Source organism: Pelodiscus sinensis, chromosome 1 (genome assembly GCF_052426305.1).
Source record: "Pelodiscus sinensis isolate ZL-2025 chromosome 1, ASM5242630v1, whole genome shotgun sequence".
NCBI lineage: Eukaryota > Metazoa > Chordata > Testudines > Trionychidae > Pelodiscus > Pelodiscus sinensis.
The window spans coordinates 299,246,730-299,266,126 of NC_143052.1; the positions used below are offsets into that span (position 1 = coordinate 299,246,730).

General features: G+C 42.3%; 1 long non-coding RNA gene across 1 annotated transcript; it reads right to left on the reverse strand.

Moving 5' to 3' along the window:
• Positions 1-777: 777 nt before the first annotated feature.
• Positions 778-18,352, reverse strand: LOC112546100 (uncharacterized). Its single transcript, XR_003089731.3, has 2 exons — positions 18,227-18,352; positions 778-911 (listed from the first exon to the last, which is right to left on the reverse strand). It is a non-coding gene; the product is annotated as an uncharacterized LOC112546100 (long non-coding RNA).
• Positions 18,353-19,397: the final 1,045 nt, after the last annotated feature.

Genomic DNA, 19,397 nt, shown 5'->3' on the forward strand with positions numbered 1-19,397 from the left:
ACAGATCCAAACGCCCAAACCCTTCCTATGCCTGTCCCTTTATGACCGGCTGAAGTTTTTTTAAATTGTGCTTGGTTCTATTACAGCAACTGAAGGAGTCAGGTTAAAGCTTAAACAATTACAAGTTTATTAAAAAGACTTATAAAAGCATATGGTTACAATGGCTATTGCTCTATTTCTTAACTGCTAGCAAATATAGATTTTAAAAAAAATAGTTACAAAGAAAATAAAGATAGAAAATAGAAATAATGGTACCAAGTGACAGCTTAATCTTTAAAGAGCTCTAAATTTATGTGTACACTTAAGACAAAGGACCACATCCAGGTACAATTTTTACCCCTTTCTGTGCCTCTCGACTCCAGCGTGTCAGGCTAGGGCCGGTCTCTCAATTCCTAGGAAAGACGAATACGAGGTGGGCATCCCCTTGGAACCTCAGGAGATCAAACACCTAACCCGACCAGCAGATAGATGGCAGATTGACACTCAGAGTAAATATGCTGCTGGACCCATCTTTATACACCTGGGGGCCCGTATCCTCTTTCTTATCTAAGAGGACAAATTCTACTGGTCCGTTTTGTGGCGCCAGTTCTTACAAGCAAGTTTCAAGTTAATTTACACTTGCAAGAGAGATAACTAAATTGTAAGTACTAGACATTTTTTTACTGGGCGAGAGATTCCTCCCCCCGCGGACGGCTGTGTGTTCGTATCAATATGGGTTAAGTCTAGGATACTCCTTGGCAGCCTCTTGGTCAGCAATTGGCATAAATAACTAGGTCAGCAATCTGATCAGTTTATTTAAGGTGAGCACCTGAATGTGAGGGAGCACTTGCATTTAACCCTGTACTTTCCTCTGTTTTGGTGGACTCGCCGAAGCAGCAAATGAACGGCATATTTCTTCAGCTCCAGAGTATCTGGGTGGAGGGAAAGAATCAAAACTCACCCTATATTTTTCTTACATTAACATTCCTTTAGCTGATAGGCAGCCAAATTCTATTGAATTCCAATAGGAGTTGGATATCTAATGCCCTATAGTGCCTTTGAAATTCCCAGCCATAGGTAACACTTATCTAGTTATACTGAAGCCGTTACCCTGTAGTGTTAAAGGAATGATAATTATTGCAGTAACAGTGATTCAAAACATTAATTAGCCAATAATAGCCCAGTATGCTCACCCCTTAGAAAACTGTTAACTATCCTGGGTAGATCTCTTTCTGTTCTGTACAATGTGATATGTATCACAGTAATTTTAAATCCAGGAATGATGGAACTTCAGGGAGGAAATTTAATAGATTCTATAGCATGCCAAGAGCTGATTTGTCTCTCTGCACAGGGGTGGAAAGCAGACAGACAGTCGTATAGTCAGAGTATTATTTCTGGAACTGTGCATCAAAGAATCAGAGGTGTTGCAGATGGAAAAATCCTACAAAATGATAGTAAATATGCCTGCCAATGCTGGATTATTCCCTATTGTACCTCTACTAATTTTTTGGCCAGTCTACTGAAGCATTTCCATCCTCCTCTCTCTGGTCTCTCTAGTTTGCTTTCCCTTGTTGGCTAGTAGTTTCTGAGCAGCTTCCATATATGCAAACAGAAATCCATGTAGCACTTTCAACAGGATAGGTGGAAATGCCGGCCAGATGTTTTTTGGGATTACTGGGGTGGAGAAACCTGTCAGTTTCTTGATATCCTTACTTGTGTTCTCCCAAAGCATCCTCACCTCTGAGCTTCATCATCATACGTGGGCAATGTTCTCACTCCTCTGCAGAGTTTTCAGCATGTAGGGATATTTGGAGACTAGCGGCATATAACTGTGGTAGCAATGATCAACTTTGATTCAGTTTGTGTCTGACTGAACTAGACTAGGAGGCTTTTTTTAAAACAATGCGACATTGTACATGTATTTGTTTCTGTGGCCTCAGTACCAAGATCCATTTCTCATGCTTAAAAGTAAGCAGTATTATAGTGGAAAGCGGGAAAAACACAGGCTTTGGAAATAAAATTATTTTTGAGTAGTAACACATTCTCTGTGACTACCTTAGCTTGGGTTTACAAGGCATCAGATAGAAACAAATACACTGGCGTTGAGTGAAACACCAGTACTATTTTTTTAAATGCATTCTCCGGTCATTGACACTGGGAAAAGGCTAAGGCTATGTAGTATAAAGTTGCTGGAGGTACTAAATGATTTGTTTTTCCAGAGCATTAATCCTATTCTTAGTGCACTCAGCTTTAAGGCTCATTAGTTAGTTGGGGCAGGCCAAGCTCCATGCAGTCAATCAATCCAAATAAACTACTCACAAAGGGGCATTAGTGATTGCACACATGATTAATACTATTTAACTGAAAATCAGGAACAAGTTCCACAAACCACGTTAGCATCTTGTAGGTGCCTTTAACTTATCTGCACATGCAGATCCTGCTGACAACCACAGCCGAATGTTCTCACGGACACTTATTGCACATACACTTGATCCCTCCATTTGAATATTTAACCCCAAATTTCTAAAATTATAGCCCAACTATAGCAAATGTGATTCACACAAGCTCAAAAGAGCAGCTGCCAAGTTTGCTATGCTGAATACACAGTCCAGCCTGCCTAATTCTGGAAATGCTGGTGTCATGGATTTGAGGGATGGCCAGCAGCCTGGGGACTAAGAGGTTAACTGTCTAGCCAGGTAGCAGTCAGCCAATAGAAATGCAGATAGGGATTTCAAACTGAGACAAAGGTTTAGGGTTTTTACTTCTTTGTCTCTTGGGCCAGTTTGCTCTCTAGATACTGAGAGAGATGGAAGACATGTCTCTCTTCAAGAAAAAGACTCTTAAAAATGTGTAAGTAGGGTAAAGTTTAGATAAATCCGTTAGGTTTTATTGTTTTCTGTTATGGGACTTTGGATCTGATGTCTGTGCTGTTAGAAATGGGTTTTCCTCCCTTTTGTAACTCAGTCCTGAGCCCATGGGAGTCCCCAGGAGTATATTAATTGGTGACTTTTTCCATCTACAGTAAACTTCTGATAATCCAGTACCTTTAGGACCCAGGGGGTGCTGGATTATCAGATATGCTGGAATATCAGAAGGGGGGGCTATGAGAGGTCTGGGATGGGGTGGGAGGGGATGCCACCCCAGACCCCTCATAGCCCTCCCTTCCGATAGTCCGGCTCTGCCCCAGGCGTCCCCGATTCAGCCGCTGCTGGTCAGTTTCAGCAGCAGCTGAATCGGGGACACCTGCGGCAGAGCAGCTGGGGTGCAGACAGGTTGGTCCTGTAGCGCCACCCCTCGGCGCTGCAAGACCAACCTGGCAGCACCCCAGCTGCTCTTGGGGATGCCTGGGACAGAGCAGCTGGGGTGCTGCCAGGTTGGTCCTGCAACCCGGAGGGGTAGCACTACGGGACCAACCCGGCAGCACCCCAGCGGCTCTGCCCCCAGCTTCCCCGATTCAGCTGCTGGTCAGTTTCAGCAGCGGCTGAATCGAGGAAGCCGGGCACAGAGCAGCTCCAATTGTCCGGCTGCCCTGAGCACTTCCGGGTTCCCAAACAGGAGTGTTGTTTTGATAATAAAATGTCTTTCTTTTTTTATTAACCTGGTATTGGTTCATGAAATTGTCCTGGAAAATCTGTCTGTGGATATCTGCCTACCTCTGACTAGAGGGCAGTGACCACAGACTGCAATTGGTATTTTCTCTTTTCTTTTTCAAGCTCTTTGTGGAAAAAAGCTTGGGGTTCCCTTGGGTTGGTTTCAAGTGTCCACTCCTGTTTGTGGGTTCAAAAGCACTTGATGGTGGCAGTAGATTTTTATCCCCAAAATCTAGGTTTTTAGGATTTTGGGGGGAAGTTTTATACTAAAGCCTGGAAACATAAGGTTTTGGGGGACTTTTACAGGCCCCCACTTCTGCATTCATCATGCCAGAGTGGGGAATTAGCCTTGACAGCTGGTAAACCCTTGTACTACAGTCAGTTTGGGGCTTGCGCAAGAGCTGTATGTTTCATTCTCCCAAATTCTACCCTTCTTGATCCAGACCAGCAAGATTTCACTATGTGGAGGTGTGGGGAGCATGGAGGAGGATTGGAGGAAGAATTTTAATCCATCATTGAGGTCTTAGACCTGCTGTTAAGAAACCACGCTAACAGGTGACTAACACTATGTGCACATGGCTCTACAGTTCAGAATATGGTGGTGTGAATCACACTGTGCACTAGTGTGCTGCACTGTAATTCACCCACTATGGATGTGAACCACACATATTGACACAGGCCTCTTTAATCAGGACTACATAATACAAACTATATACCTTTTTTGTTCATTCATTGTTCAGCAGCATTCTCTGTACATCGCACTAGTGCATTCAGCAATCCATGTCCCCATAGTGTGAGACTGTGGGGCCATGTAAACAAGCACCCAGATTTAATATTAGCAAACTGCTTCCATCCACCTTCTGCCCAAAATGAACAAAAAGGATTACAACACAGAGCTAGTAAAATAAAATTTTTTTCATCTATCCCTCTTGTCCTACTTATGCTATGGTGCAGCTATACACTTGTTCAGAGCAGGATGTAAAGTAGTTATTTACTCCTTTGTGGCTACTGACCAGATTGGCACAATAAACTCTATTTTTAAAAAAATCTCTGGGCTGTAAAATTACCATTCAAAGACTAACAATTCGGCAGGATGGCAACATGTGCATTGGCTCTTTTATTCAACTGTTCTGAGGTTTTTACTTCTATAATAATATTATAGTAATATAGTTGCCCCAATTTTAATGCATTTATAATCGTAACACTAACTTTTAACTGTCCATTTCATCCAAGAAGCTCTAAGCATTTTACAGATATTAATTAATTAAGTCCCTTATGTGAGATAGGTAGGGTAACCATACATCTGTATGCTAAGTCCAGGACATCAGGCAAAATTATTTGTATTCAAGCAAGTTCAATAGCAATCAATCAGAAAAATGTTTAAATTGATGTTAAGTTGACAGGGCCCTGTTAATAAGAAATAGCTTTTATTAACCATCTTATCTTTAAGGCTTTAGAGTTCACAGAGGGAGGTGACACACAAACCCTTCATACAAAGCTCTTTCTGTCCTCCATGCCTGGCTGGGCCTGCAAGATGGACCCACCTTTCCTGGTACCTGGCACAGCATCTTCTTGAGGCAACACATGGTGGGGCATGTAGTCACATGCCCTATCTTCCCAGATTTCTGCTAAGGTTCACACTAGAATACGGCCAGAAGCACCTGTTCAGCATGGTGCGGGAGAGAAGGGATGGGAGCTGCTTACAGCTGCTTGGGAGGTACGGGAGGGGAAGGGGTGACCTGGCCCATATCTTTGCAGAGATCTTCCTTCGACCTCCCCCCACCTCCTGTGGCTGGAAGCAGCTTGTGTCCTCCTGCTCACACAGTGCTGAAAGTCAACTAACACCTCCAATGCACCCTTAGGGATGATAGCTTTCTTTGATAGGATAACGAGTCTTGTGGCTAGGGGAGAGGCAGTGGATGTGGTATATCTAGACTTTAGTAAGGCGTTTGATACGGTCTCGCATGCTATTCTTATCAATAAATTAGGCAAATACAGCTTAGATGAGGCTCCTATAAGGTGGGTGCATAACTGGCCGGATAACCCTTTTCAGAGAGTAGTTATTAAAGGTTCACTATCCTGCTGGAAATGTATAACATGTGGGGTTCCGCAGGGGTCTGTTTTGGGACCGGCACTCTTCAATATCTTCATCAACGATTTAGATATTGGCACAGAGAGAACGCTTATTAAGTTTGCAGATGATACCAAGCTGGGAGGGGTTGCAACTGCTTTAGCGGACAGGGTCATAATTCAAAATGATCTGGACAAATTGGAGAAAGGGTCTGAAGTAAACAGCATGAAGTTTAATAAGGACAAATGCAGAGTGCTCCACTTAGGAAGGAATAATAAGTTTCATAGATACAGAATGGGAAGCGACTGTCTAGGAAGGAGTATGACAGAAAGGGATCTAGAGGTTATGGTGGACCACACACTAAATATGAGTCAACAGTGTGATGCTGTTGCAAAAAAAGCAAACATGATTCTAGGATGCATTAATAGGAGTGTTGTGAGCAAGACACGAGAAGTCATTCTTCCGCTCTACTCTGCGCTGGTTAGGTATTTCAAGAAAGATGTGGAGAGGGTCCAGAGAAGAGCAACAAGAATGATTAAAGGTCTGGAGAATATGACCTATGAGGGAAGGCAGAAGGAACTGGGTTTGTTTAGTTTAGAAAAGAGAAGACTGAGGGGGGACATGATAGCAGTTTTCAGATATCTAAAAGGGTGTCATAAGGAGGAGGGAGAAAACTTGTTGTTCCTGGCCTCTGAGGATAGAACAAGAAGCAATGGACTTAAACTGCAGCAAAGGAGGTTTTGGTTGGACATTAGGAAAAAGTTCCTAACTGTCAAGGTAGTCAAACACTGGAATAAATTGCTCAGGGAGGTTGTGGAATCCCCATCTCTGGAGATATTTAAGAGCAGGTTAGATAAATATCTATCAGGGATGGTCTAGACAGTACTGGGTCCTGCCACGAGGGGAGCGGGAGACTAGACTCGATGACCTCTCGAGGTCCCTTCCAGTCCTAGGATTCTATGATTCTATGAAAGTCTTCAGCAAACTGGGCCAGAGAGGTGGGTCAGAATGGAAGAGTTCCTAAGGGATGGAACAGACCCCTGCTCCTTGGGAGCAGGATTCAGGACAAGGGGGTGGGAGGATAGGTGAAGAGCCCAGGGAGGGTGGGGCTGCTATGGATCCTGCAGGGTTGTGGCATGAATAGGCTGGAAATCACATTCCCTCTCTATCTCCCCACTCCAGAGCTTAGCTGAGGTACAGAGTGGCTCCCTCTTACCAGTGCTGTGCGGAGCTTTGGCATGTGCGAGAAGGTCTTTGGAATTCCTAGGGTGCAAGTTCAGCCACAGGCAGTGGAGGAAGGAAGGAGCTTGTCAGCTAGCAGCAGGACCCACCAATACTGATGGGAGGAGCCAGAAATTCTGGGACAATTTGCCCATTTTTAAGAAAAAGTCAGGACATCTTCAAGAGGTCTAAAATATGGGAGTGTCCATTTAAAAATGGGACATCTGGTCACCCTCCTAGAGATTGGTCACTAAATAGTGTACTGTGATAGAGGAGAAATAAAAATGTCATTAGGTCTCCAGTCTTAGTATGTTCACTGGTAGACAGTAAGGAGGGTATGTCTACATTGCATTTCTCCTTCGAGAAAGGAATGCAGTATAGACATACCCTCAATGACCATAAATATTGGATGAAATCTTGGTCCCAGTGCAGTCAATAGGAGATTTGCCATTGGCTTTAATGAAGCTGGGACTTCATGTGTAGAGTTTGTTTTTCAGCTTCTCTGGGATACATTTTAAATCTATTTTTAAAATAAGAGTATTTTGTTTCCTCTCTGCCCAGTCTTCAATACTTGTTTTACTCTTCTCCTAAACAAAAAGCAAGCCTCATTAGATTAGAACTTGAATCTGAGTTAAAATTTTACAGACATGGTATTAGAGAAGGAGGTGAAGAGTTCAATATTCCTCACTTGCAACACTTGATCATTACAGACACATTGTTTTCTTTTCTATAGTACTTGTTTAGCTCACTTTGATTTGTAATCTTAGGTGAGGCCATGGCTGAGCTATCACTGAAATGGTAATGAATCTTCATAAGTATTAAGTCTGGCACTATCTGAAAATCAGCCTCTGGTACTAAAGCATATGTAACTGGAAAACATATGAAGATACATTACTAAGAGTGGTGCTTTTCAAAATTATTAGTGTTCCCTAGTATATCTCAGATAGGCATTTGAAACAGGACAGGTCTGCACTGGAGGTTTTCTGCAGCTGCAGATGTCCTCTTGGCCTCTGATTATTAGACATTAATGTAATATAAATAGAAGCCTTAACAAAGATCACTTCCTTCTAGTGCAAAGATATTGCTGTCCAATAAGAACTTACATTTTTCCACCAAAAAGTTGAAATTTTCCATGGAATTCTTTGACAAATTATTTCCTCTCTAGTCATCCCTCAATCGTTGACATTTTCCACAGTGGGAAAGAAAAACCAACAATCTCTAATTAGAGGCATTGGGTCTCTTAGGGTATGTCAACACTAGCCTCCTAGTTCGAACTAGGGAGGCTAATGAGGGTGACCAAAATTGCAAGTGAAGCCCAGGATTTAAATATCCTGGGCTTTATTTGCATTTTCCCATCCAGGTGCCATTTTTAAATCCCCCTAGACCGAACTAACTGCCCGCGGCTACACACAGCAGTCAAATGTTAACTCGAACTAAGGACCTAGTTCTGAGTAGACTTGCAAGGTGCCACTCAAACTTTCCCAGAATACCAGATATTCCTGTATTTCGGGGAACAGTAGGGGCAGAACTCAAACTAAGGACCCTAGCCCTGAGTATACTTGCAGGCTGTGTCTAGACTGGCAAGTTTTTCTGGAAAATCAGCCGCTTTTCAGGAAAAACTTGCTAGCTGTCTACACTGGCTGCTTGAATTTCCAGAAAAGCACTGACGATCTACTGTAAAATTATCAGTGCTTTTCCGGAAATACTATGCTGCTCCCGTTCAGGCAAAAGTCTTTTTCCGAAAGACTTTTGCGCAAAAGGGTCAGTGTAGACAGCAGAGATTTGGTTTTTTAAAGAGTATAGGGTCTGTCGAAAAAGCTCCCTGCTGTTGGCAGAACCGCGGCTCCATATCACTTTCACTTTCGAAATGGCGTGTGATCGGCACAGCGTCGGAACATGAGTATGCAAATGAAGCTCGGGATATTTAAATCCCGGGTTCATTTGCACTTTCAAAGTGCTTTATTTGCATCCCTTTGCAGGCAGTGAGATGCAGTCTGTAGGTCCTCAGAAGAGTCCTCTTTTGTGAAAGTTCATATATGGTAGCCCTACGGCTGACATGCATACGGACCGTTTGCAAATTTAAAATCCCTTTTTCTTTTCAATCATGCTGTATTCCTACAATTTCATTCAAACAATATTTTAGTTTGAGAGGGCTGCCTCCTCTCCACATGCACCACTATTAGCCACAGATGCCCGAAGGGAAGAACTGCAGGTGCCGAACACAGATGGGCCTCTCTGCACTTTGGCCCAGAGCCTAAGTATCAGAGAAGCACATGGTTCTACCCCAGGAGAGGTAAAGGCAGGAGGCCTGACTCCTGAGGCCCATGCTCAGAGGGCACACATACACTTTAAGACCTGCAGCACAGGCCAGTTGATGCCAGCCTTTGGATCTCAAGCTGCAGGGGTATAAAATGCTGTATAGATATTCAGGCTCTGGCTGGAGCCCAAGCTCTGAGAGCCATGCCCCTCATTGGTTTTCATAGCCAGGGCTCCAGGTCAACCCCTAACATCTACACAGCTATTTTATAGCTCCTTGAACCTGACTCACTCAACCCAGGCTCTGAGACTTGGTGCCAAGGCTTTTTATTGCAGTCTGGACACACCAAGGGTACATCTACACTACACACCTATTTTGAAATAAGCTACTCTGGAATAGTTATTCTGAAATAGCTTATTTCAAAATAGCATGTCTATACTGCAGGGAAGCCTCAAAATTAGTTTGAGGCAGGCTTCCCTAATATAGATAAGTTATCTTCATTTAGAGCCTCAGAAGGCACTGGGAGGAATAACTTAGAATGGCTCTGGTGAGGGCCTACTTCAAAATAGCAGCAGTGGAGCATCTACATACACCTTATTTCGAAATAGCTATTTCAGAATAGGCGTTATTCCTCATAAAATGAGGTTTACAGATTTCGGAATAATCTGTTCATTATTTCTAAATTATTTTGAAATAATTAAACGGCTGAATAGATGCTTACATAGTTATTTCAAAATATCGCTAGTTATCTCGAAATAATGGTGCAATGTAGACGCATCCCTAGAGAGACAAGTCACAAGGTGATGGGGATTATCTTCGCCATTATTTTTGCTACAGTTCTGATTAAATTCAATGCATGTTACAAATTTGTTTAGAGAACTTGATAGCAGCTTTCCTAAAAGGGTGTTACATGAAGGAGGGTAAAAAATCATTAACCTCTGCTGATAGAGCAAGAAGCAATGGGCATCAAGGGAGGTTTAGGTTGGACACCAGGAAAAAACTTCCTAACTGAGAGGGTGGTTAAACACTGGAATAAATTGCCTAGGGAGGTTGTGGAATCTCCATCCCTGGAGATATTTAAGAGCAGGGATGATCTAGACGGTGCTGGGTCCTGCTATGAGGGCAGGGGACTGGAACCAATGACCTCTTGAAGTTCCTTCCAGTTTTAGTGTTCTATGATTCTATGAACTGCAGCAGGAGGGGCAGTAAGCGCACGAGCTATTTATTCAACCAGTAAATGTGTCACCATGGTCATCCTAAATGAGAATGGTTCTTTTAAAGTGAAAAAGATTAGAAATAGGAAGGCAAAGATGGCTTCCATTCACCCTCACTTTCTGGCTACTTCTGCCCTAAATGCAGGTGCTAATGTAATCACACTGAGCAGCTACTTTCTGACTACAGCCCCAGAGCCAAGCAGGCCAGAAAGAAACCCCTTGTCGATAAGGTTGCTGCAGTCTGAAACCTGTGTGAGTGTGCTGGTCCTTAAAGAAATTTCAGCCTTCTCTTCAGCAAACATGGAAAACACTTGACTTATCCAGAAGGCATTTCGTGTTTCTAAATTGGGAGGTTATGTAGTCTCACCGAGCCTCAGTGTTTCAACTTCACCCAAAAAAGGAAGACGACGAGGAACATAGTGCTCACTAGCCAGCTATTTTCATTAGTATTTTTTAAGGTATCCAGTGTCAGAATCTATCTTCAGTGTTTAGATTTTGCTTCCAGCACACTTAGGCTTACCTCAGTTTAAACTAGCAGGAATGGAAATGTCTGAAACAGTGTTCAGAATCTGAAGAGACTTGCATTAGGGGTACCCAGAGAATAAGATGTGCAGGGTTAGTAAACTAAGAGTAAACAGAGGTTCTAAGCAGAACTATTTCATTCAGAGTCATTAAAAGCCATTCGTCATTTCAACAAAGCCAGCCCCAGCAGAAGGAGACTCTACCCATGCTGTCCACTTTACACACACATAGAGGAGGAATCTTTGCTTCACTCATTTGCACACTTTAGGAATAGAAGCTGAGAGAGGTTTTACTTGTACACTTATTGAAATGAAAGGATAAATTATGGCCTACTGTAACATGGCGAGACACACCACCAGGGGCACCTCCTGCAGGACACTCAGGGAATTAGATTTCAGCCCTGGAGGGCCCCCTTTCAGCTGGTGTCACACCAGCTGTTGCCTTTTACTCTCAACCATTGTTTGTTAGGATCCACATCCCCCCCAGACTGTAACATCCTTCCCTCTGGGTACTGCCCTGCTGCAGGGCTCCTGCACTCTGGGTTCCTCTGGGAACTCTTATGCCCACCTTGCCTCAGCGACCCACTGCCAATCTTCATCTAGCCCCTGCCACACGGGCAAACCGCAGTCTGAGATGGCCACTCATCATTGGCAAGGGGTTATGGGCCTGCTGCCTTTGCCTACCCTGACTGCCTCTTTGCAGCCCTAGTACCCTCAAATTTTGCTTCAGGCCCTGCAGCCTGGGAGCTTGCCTGGCCAGAGCTTCCCCAGCTCTTCCTGCCTTTCCCCAGCCCTGCTCTAAGTCAGGAAGCCTCCATCTTCCCTGGCAACTAGGTCCCTCCTGCTCCACAAGTGGAGCAAGAATGAGTCTCTCTCCTCCCATCCAGGAGCCTTTATTTATTTTGCCCTCAGTTGGACCTTAATTGGCTAATACCTGCCACAGCTGTGGATTCCATAGCTTCACTGCTCCAGCCCTCTTCTGGGCTGGGATTTGACCCTTAAAGGGCCAGTGCGAGGCAGATGCCCTGTCACACCCACATGTATGAAACATGTTCTCTAGTGACACCATATATACAGTAGGGTAGTAGCATGAAAGAAATCTAAATATTATTGGGGAAAAAGAGAGGATTTAAAGACACTCGCTTATGTCTAAAATGTGTCTGTGAAGGAGAAAATGCTATTCATACGTTGATGAAAATAATGAAACTCTACTTGAGGGAAGGAAAAAAACAACAATTAAACAGTGAAAGTTGAAGTTAAGGCTGTGATTCTAACACCATCCTAATGCAAGAGAACCAGAGATTCACGGGTATCTGCTCATGAGTTTCAACTGGCCTAACCAGTCCTATGTATACAAACTCACTAATGTCATAACCTGTATCTGGACAGTGTCATGTAAGATATTAGTAGAAAACTAATAACATACTGATCATTAAAATTATTGGGTGCTGCATGAATGGAGGACAAATGCAAAATTACAAATATTTTGGAAATTATACTCTTAAAGTGTGTCTGCCAGGCAAAAATGAGGTTATCCCGCTTTAGACTATGGAATGTGATTGTGCCACCTTGATGGTACTTCCAATGTACCTTAAGATAAACAGGGATGCATTTGTATAGAAAGTAGACCAAACCATTACACTAACAATGGGAAGAGATAACCACTGAGATCACAGCAGAGGCAGTAAATTGCATCTTAGCAAACACTAGTGGGGGAAGAAACTTGCATAGGAATTCCTTCATCACCAGATTCCATGTCTCCATTCTCACTGCTTGAGAGAACTTTAAGTTGGTGGCTAATTGTCAGAAGAATCAATTTCAAAGGCTGACCAGACTCTAAAAAAGAGGAACAAAGAACCCAAAAGATCAGGTTCTGTCCCCAAAGGAATCAAGCAATTTGCCTTTGGGGAGAGAACCTGACCAAAAGATGGGAGGTTGTCAGCCATATTGTGGTTTTCCTTTGATTTGCTTACAACCATTTCTAACTCTCCTCTTCACACTTCAACTCTCTTAAAGTCCTGTCTACTTTTGTTTTAAACTTAATTTACTTATCATCTAAACCATCTCAGCATTGTGAATGAACAGAAGTAGCTGTTTACTCCAGATAAAGTGAAACTTCTTTTTTTCTCTGTAGAGGATCAAACAAATTGTTTTTCCTTTTAGAGGTCTAAAAGAGGACCCAAAATTACAGAGCACATGACTTTGGGAAAATCTGGTACTGGGTGGGAGAGCACCTTGGGGTCAGCTTCTCACAGTTGATGAATAACAGAATGTAGCTGGGGTATAACACAGAGGCTTTTGGAATCAAGTCAGAGCTGCTTAATACCCAGGCGCTCATGCATTCCAGTCTCCTGCTGTCATTGATCAAGCTTTCGTAGTAGCAGTAGAGCATTTAAGACACTTAAGATTACTTCCCCCCACAGTGACCTGAGTTGCCCCCTACATGACACAGATATATACATAGGGGAGAGAAAAATAAATATTTGTTTTGCAATGCCAGATGCTGAGATTGTCAAAGGAGTAATATTTGCATTATGCGCTCGCTTCATTGCACCAGATTGCAATTTTCTCAGGCTTGAGTTTCACTTGAAATTCTGGGGGAGTGTGCCTCTCTCACTGTACAGGTTGAACCTCTGTAGTCTAGCACCCTTAGGACTTGACTGTTGCCGAACCAGAGAATTTGCTGGACCCTGAGAGGTCAATATTGTCTAGCAGCATTATCAACACTTTCCCTGCTTATTGGGCTCTTGCAAGACAGTTAGGGGAAAAATAGAGCTAAGTAACAGCATAGGACACTGAGAGTCAGGACTGGTGGCTATAAAATTTTATGGAACCCCAGGAAATTTGGCCACGCCCATGATAAATGGATATGCAGCTAACTAAAATCATGCTGAACCATGGATGTTGCCAGACCAGAGATTGCTAGACTAGCAAGATTCAATCTGTGGTGGCTTTAAGTTTAGCCAAAATAAAAGTGTCACCCTATGACATTCAGCCTCATTGTTATACTTTTCCCCCTGGGTTATTCAAATGCCCAAACCTTGCCCTTGGTCAGCTTCTACAATCCATTGAACTTTACCTTTATACCACCTACAGTATAATGTCTCTCAGTATGGAGCGTCCACTCTACCAAGCCCATTATTTTGAAATAATGAGCTGCAGAATTCAAAATCTGTACTGCTTTTCATCAGGAGCAACACTAATTCTGAAATAGTTATTGCAAAATAATGGTAGCGTGGATGCTCCAGTGCTGTTATTTTGAAATAAGTACTCCCCAAAGTAATTCGAAATAATTACTCCCGGTGCTTCCTGGGGCTCTAAGTCCGAGATAGCGCATCCACGTGAACGAAGCCTGCCTCCCCGCACACTGGACATGCTAGTTTGAATTTGTTAAATCTGGAGTTATTAAGCTGAATTTAATAATTTCAAAATAGTTTCCTGGTGTAGCCATGGCCATACTGAAATACTCCCAGGTCTATTCAGACTTTATATATGTCAGAGTGATGCCAAAACAACAGTCATATTTACTATTTGAATCAGTTTCTGCTTATATCTTTCTTACAAAAGGCTATGTCTACACTATGGGGGTTTTCTGGGATACCAGAGGTATCCTGGAAAAACTCCACCGCGTCCAGGGAACACATCTGCTCATCTGCTATTTTTTGTGGAAGAGCAGACGTGCTCTTTCAGATGTCCTGTCTTCTTTCTCCTATGAGGAAGAAGGGCTCTTCCAAAAGAGGAGACTTTTCCGAAATTTGGCCCAGTGTAGACTGGCCAAATTTCCGAAAAGCCTCTTCTGAAAAACTTATCGGAAAAAGGTATGCAAATTGCAGAGCACAATTTGCATACCTTTTTCTGATAGATCAGTGAAATCTAGACATAGGGAAAGTGTTCAGATGTTTCTTATGAACATTTATTTCATGATAGTTTTATTTGTGAAAACTCTAGCAATAAGATGTATTTGACACTGCTAAACAATATTATGGAAAACTAACAACAGTGATTTTTTTCTCCCCAATTCCTCAAGCAGCAACTAGTTTGTGCAATGTTTTACACTGGCATGCCTTTCTTCTCTATCAACACGTGCTTGTTTCTTACCCATTTTTTCCCTTTTGTTTCTAACAATGTCTTCCGTAAACAAAGGAATTTTATGTCTGAAAAGGAAAACATTATTTGAACTTTATTTTTAATGTACATCTTCTATATATTTGAGGGAGTTTGTCTGTCTACCTGCCTGCCTGTTTATTCAAGAATTACTCCTAAATGGTAAAAGGTAGCATGACCAAATTTGATATGCAGCTTCCTCTTATGATAACTTAAAGCAAGATAATGGTTTGGTTCTGCCAGGACAATGGGATGTGCCTGGTATACAACTGTTTCTCATAAATGGAAAGGGAGGGTTATGCTAGCTGGGACAGTTATACTGTATATTGACCACAGCCGATAGCAAGGGGCCATAGATGGGGACTGGGACAGCTAAAATCCAACTTGGGCAAGTGCTGCAGTGAGAGAGGGCAGGGGTTGTCTTCTCTTCCTGGGGCAACCTGCATACTGAACACTTCCTCTCTCTCTCTTGAGTGGTAACAGCTAGATTAGTAAAAACAACAAATGGTCTGGAAGCACTTTAAAGACTAACAAAACATGTAGATGGTATCATGAGCTTTCATGGGCACAGAAGTGGGCTGAAGTGCTTGACAATCTGCTTGGGACCTTACTATATTGAACAGTTTGGTATCATCTATAAATTTTGCCACCACACTGTTTACTCCTCTCTCCGGATATTCATATGTTGAATAGGATTGGCTCCAGAATATGGACCCCTACAGGACCCTACTTGGGCACATCTATCCTATGCAGAAGTTTTGATGCTGCCATGGTTGATCTTCCAGTAAATCAAACTCAGAGGGCGCCCCCATTGGTGTGAGTACTCCTGCTCTTCAGGGGGAGTAAGGGAAGCCAATGGAAGCATTTGCTCACATCACCCTCCCACTGTGTGCATGGCATGATGTAAGATATGTCAACTCCAGCTACATAATTTACGTAGCTGGAGTTGCATATCTTACTTTGACCTTCGGATGTAATCTAGACCACGCCCTAGTTACCTCTCTCCATTCTGAAAACTGACTATTTATTTCTACCCTTCTCCTCATCTTTAAGCCAGTTATCAATGCATGAGAGTACCTTCCCTCTTATCCCATGTCAACATATTTTCATAGAATCATAGAATCACAGAACACTAGGACTGGAAGGGACCTAAAGAGATCATCAAGTCTAGTCACCTGCCCTCATGGGAAGGCCAAGCATCTCTATCCCTGATAGATGTCTGTCTAATCTGCTCTTAAATATCTTCAGTGATGGAGATTCCACAACCTCCCTAGGCAATTTATTCCAGTGTTTAACCACCCTGACAATTAGTAAGTTTTTCCTAATGTCCGACCTAAACCTCCCGTGCTGCAATTAAGCCCATTGCTTCTTGTTCTATCCTCAGAGGCCAAGAAGAACAGTCCCCCCCCTCCTCCAGTGACACCCATTTAGATACTTGAAAACCACTTCAAAGCTTTTGGTGAGGAACCTTGTCAAAGGCTTTCTGGAAATCTAAGTACACTATATCCACTGGATCTCCCTTGTCCTCATGCTTGTTGATCCCCTGAAAGAATTCAGCAACAGAACTAATCAGATCAGGAGAAAGGATCCTCTTGCAAAATGGTTCTCAAACTGTGAGTCAGGATCCCAAGTGAGTCACAAACCTATTTTAGTGGGGTTACCAAGGCTGGCATTAGACTTTCTGTGGCCTGGGATCAAAGCCAAAGCCCAAGCACCACTGCCTTGGGCCAAAGCCAAAACCCAAGTGCTTGAGCCCGGGGTGACAGGGCCCACTCAAGTTAAAGCCCCCCTCCAGGGCAGAAGTGCTTGAGCCTCAATTTTGGCCCCACCAGGATTTGCAATTGCCCCACTTGTGGCAGCAGGGCTCAGGTGGGCTCAGGCTTCAGTCCCTGCTCCTGGGGTCATGCCATAATTTTTCTGTCAGAAACAGGTCACAATGCAGTGTAGTTTGAGAACCGCTGCTTTATTGCAACATAGAAGAGCACTGAACAGCAGACTAAGATGGTTACTTTATGCAAATCAGAAAGCTTTGTCATTGCTGTATTCTTAACTACGCTCCTGATTCCTGACTGAGTTCATTTCCTGGCTGACAATAAAGCAATTGCTTTGCAGTACAGGACTACTGTGTTGGGTATGTCATCTATTTTTTAGAGTTAAAATATTCTCCAGCCTCCACTATGGATTTTATCTTTTACCACTCTCATTTACATTGCCTTATCTTATCTGTTCTGAGAATACAGCTCTTAAAATTTCCCTGGCTTCTGTTAGACTTTGCAATGCATCATGTTGTGTCTCATTAAATTAGCCACAAAACAGAACATTCCTTCAGACCCTCAAGATAATGCTGAATCATTCTAGAAAACCACACACTATTTTATGCAGAGTATGTTATTTAAACAAAATTTTAAGGTGAAATGAGGTCAAATTACTTTGAATTACAAATTAATTTACAGTATAGACTTCCAATGCTTTGTTTCTAATGGGCAAACTTTGACTAGATCACATAAAGAAACAGAGTGAAAATAAACCCTTAAGGCAGTGATGTATTTCAGAAGCTACATGTGGCTTTTGGACAAATTTCATAGAAATGCAGGACTGATAGGGACCTTGAGAGGTCATCCAGTCCATTCTCTGGCACTGAAGAAAAATTAAGCAGTTGTGAAGCTTGAAACACTTCAAGTTCTGTTCTCCGCTGCCCCCTTACAATTTTTTCTTTTACTGAATTGCCCTCTGTTTCAGAGAGATGTGCAAGGCAGACAGACCCCAGAGCAGTTTCCATGGTCAAAGGAATGCAGGGAGTAGTAAATCTCACAGGTGGAAAGATCAAGAATGAAAATTAACATTCACAGTAATCGTGGAGTGTAGGTATAGTGGATGTAAAAATGAGGGCTGGTCAAAAATTTTCCATGAAAACTTCAAAAAGTAGTAAATGGTAGTTTTCAGGGCTCAACAAATCAGTGAATCTATTTGCTTGTGGTGAATAGAATTCAGTCAGTTGCCCCATTCACCGGCGGCACGCGCATGCGCAATGCGGGTCTTGCATATGTGCAGTGCGGGGCTGGCAAGTAGATTTTGCCGCCGTTTGTCAAGCCCTGGTAGTTTTCATAAAACAAAAATTTGAGACAAATATCTGCTGAGGAAAATTTCATTTGCGTCAATAAACTCTAATTCCTAAAAAAAGTTTTGTCTGTAAAATTTGAGCAGAAACCCAAATTATATACATTTTTATATGCTGCTGAAATGCCGCATGGAAGTTGTACTCTGATTACCTCACATCCTTATTCTTCTTTATGGACTGGACTCAGAAGTAAGCACTCCCTTCACCAAGAAGTGATTCATCCTGGGAAATGTAGTCCATCAAGGAAGCCCAGCCCGAAGAGGTGTACAAGAATATTTGACACTTAAAATGTGATATTTCTACTGGGAAAAGACAGTGTCTGTCCAGCTCTGGTAACATTGATTGGCTTATATTGTAGGCAAATAAATATTAAATATATTACCTATAATTTTACTCTTTCATTTTGGTAAAATGTTTGTATAAAACTGAATAAAATCAGTCTAAATGGTCGTGTTTTCCTTTATCATTTTTTATTAATGGTTTACACTGTGCCACAGTTTTACATGGCTTTTTACTAACATTAAACAGACATAAGGGCTGTCTTGAAGAGTTCACAAGTTAAGGCTTAAGTCCTGTTGTCACGTAAGTGTGTGTTTAAATTTACTCAAAAGTAATCTAATTAAATTTAGTGAGATCACTTGGACATAAGTCTAATCATGAACATACATGTCTTTAGGACTACTTTTTACAATTCTCACTGATAGCAAGTAGTATCTACACCAGAAATTTGATTACAGGCAGTGTTACTCATATAGTTACTTAGGATGATTTATGGTTTCAGAACAGGGCTCTAAGGGTACGTTTAGACTATAGAGCTTTTCCGGGATGTTGCATCCAAGGAACATGTCTGCTTTTCTGAAAAAAAAATTGGAAAAGCAGATGCATTTTTTCAGCATCCCTGTAAACCTCATTTTACGAGGAAGAAAGGATGTTCCGAAATAGGGTTTTCTCCGACATTTGGCCCCAGGTAGACGGGCCAAATGTCGGAAAAGCCTCTTTAGGAATAAAAGCAGAAAAAGATATGCAAATTGTGGTTCTCAATTTGCGTATCTTTTTCTGACTTTTCTTTGTAGTTTAGAGGCAGCCTAAATTTGTCAGATGTTGTCCTTGTTTGCATTCTAAGGCAGAACTAGATATGGGGCCCATTACTCAGACAGTAGTACCTTACCTCATGAATACCTCCCTTGTTTCACTAGGAATATTTGTGAAGTAAAGCTACTACTCACTGTGAGTAAAGATCAGAATTTGGCCTCAAGTGGGTAAATAAAGGAGGAATAAGGGTTACTATTAAAACATATGTGTGTCTGTAAATAATTGCAGGG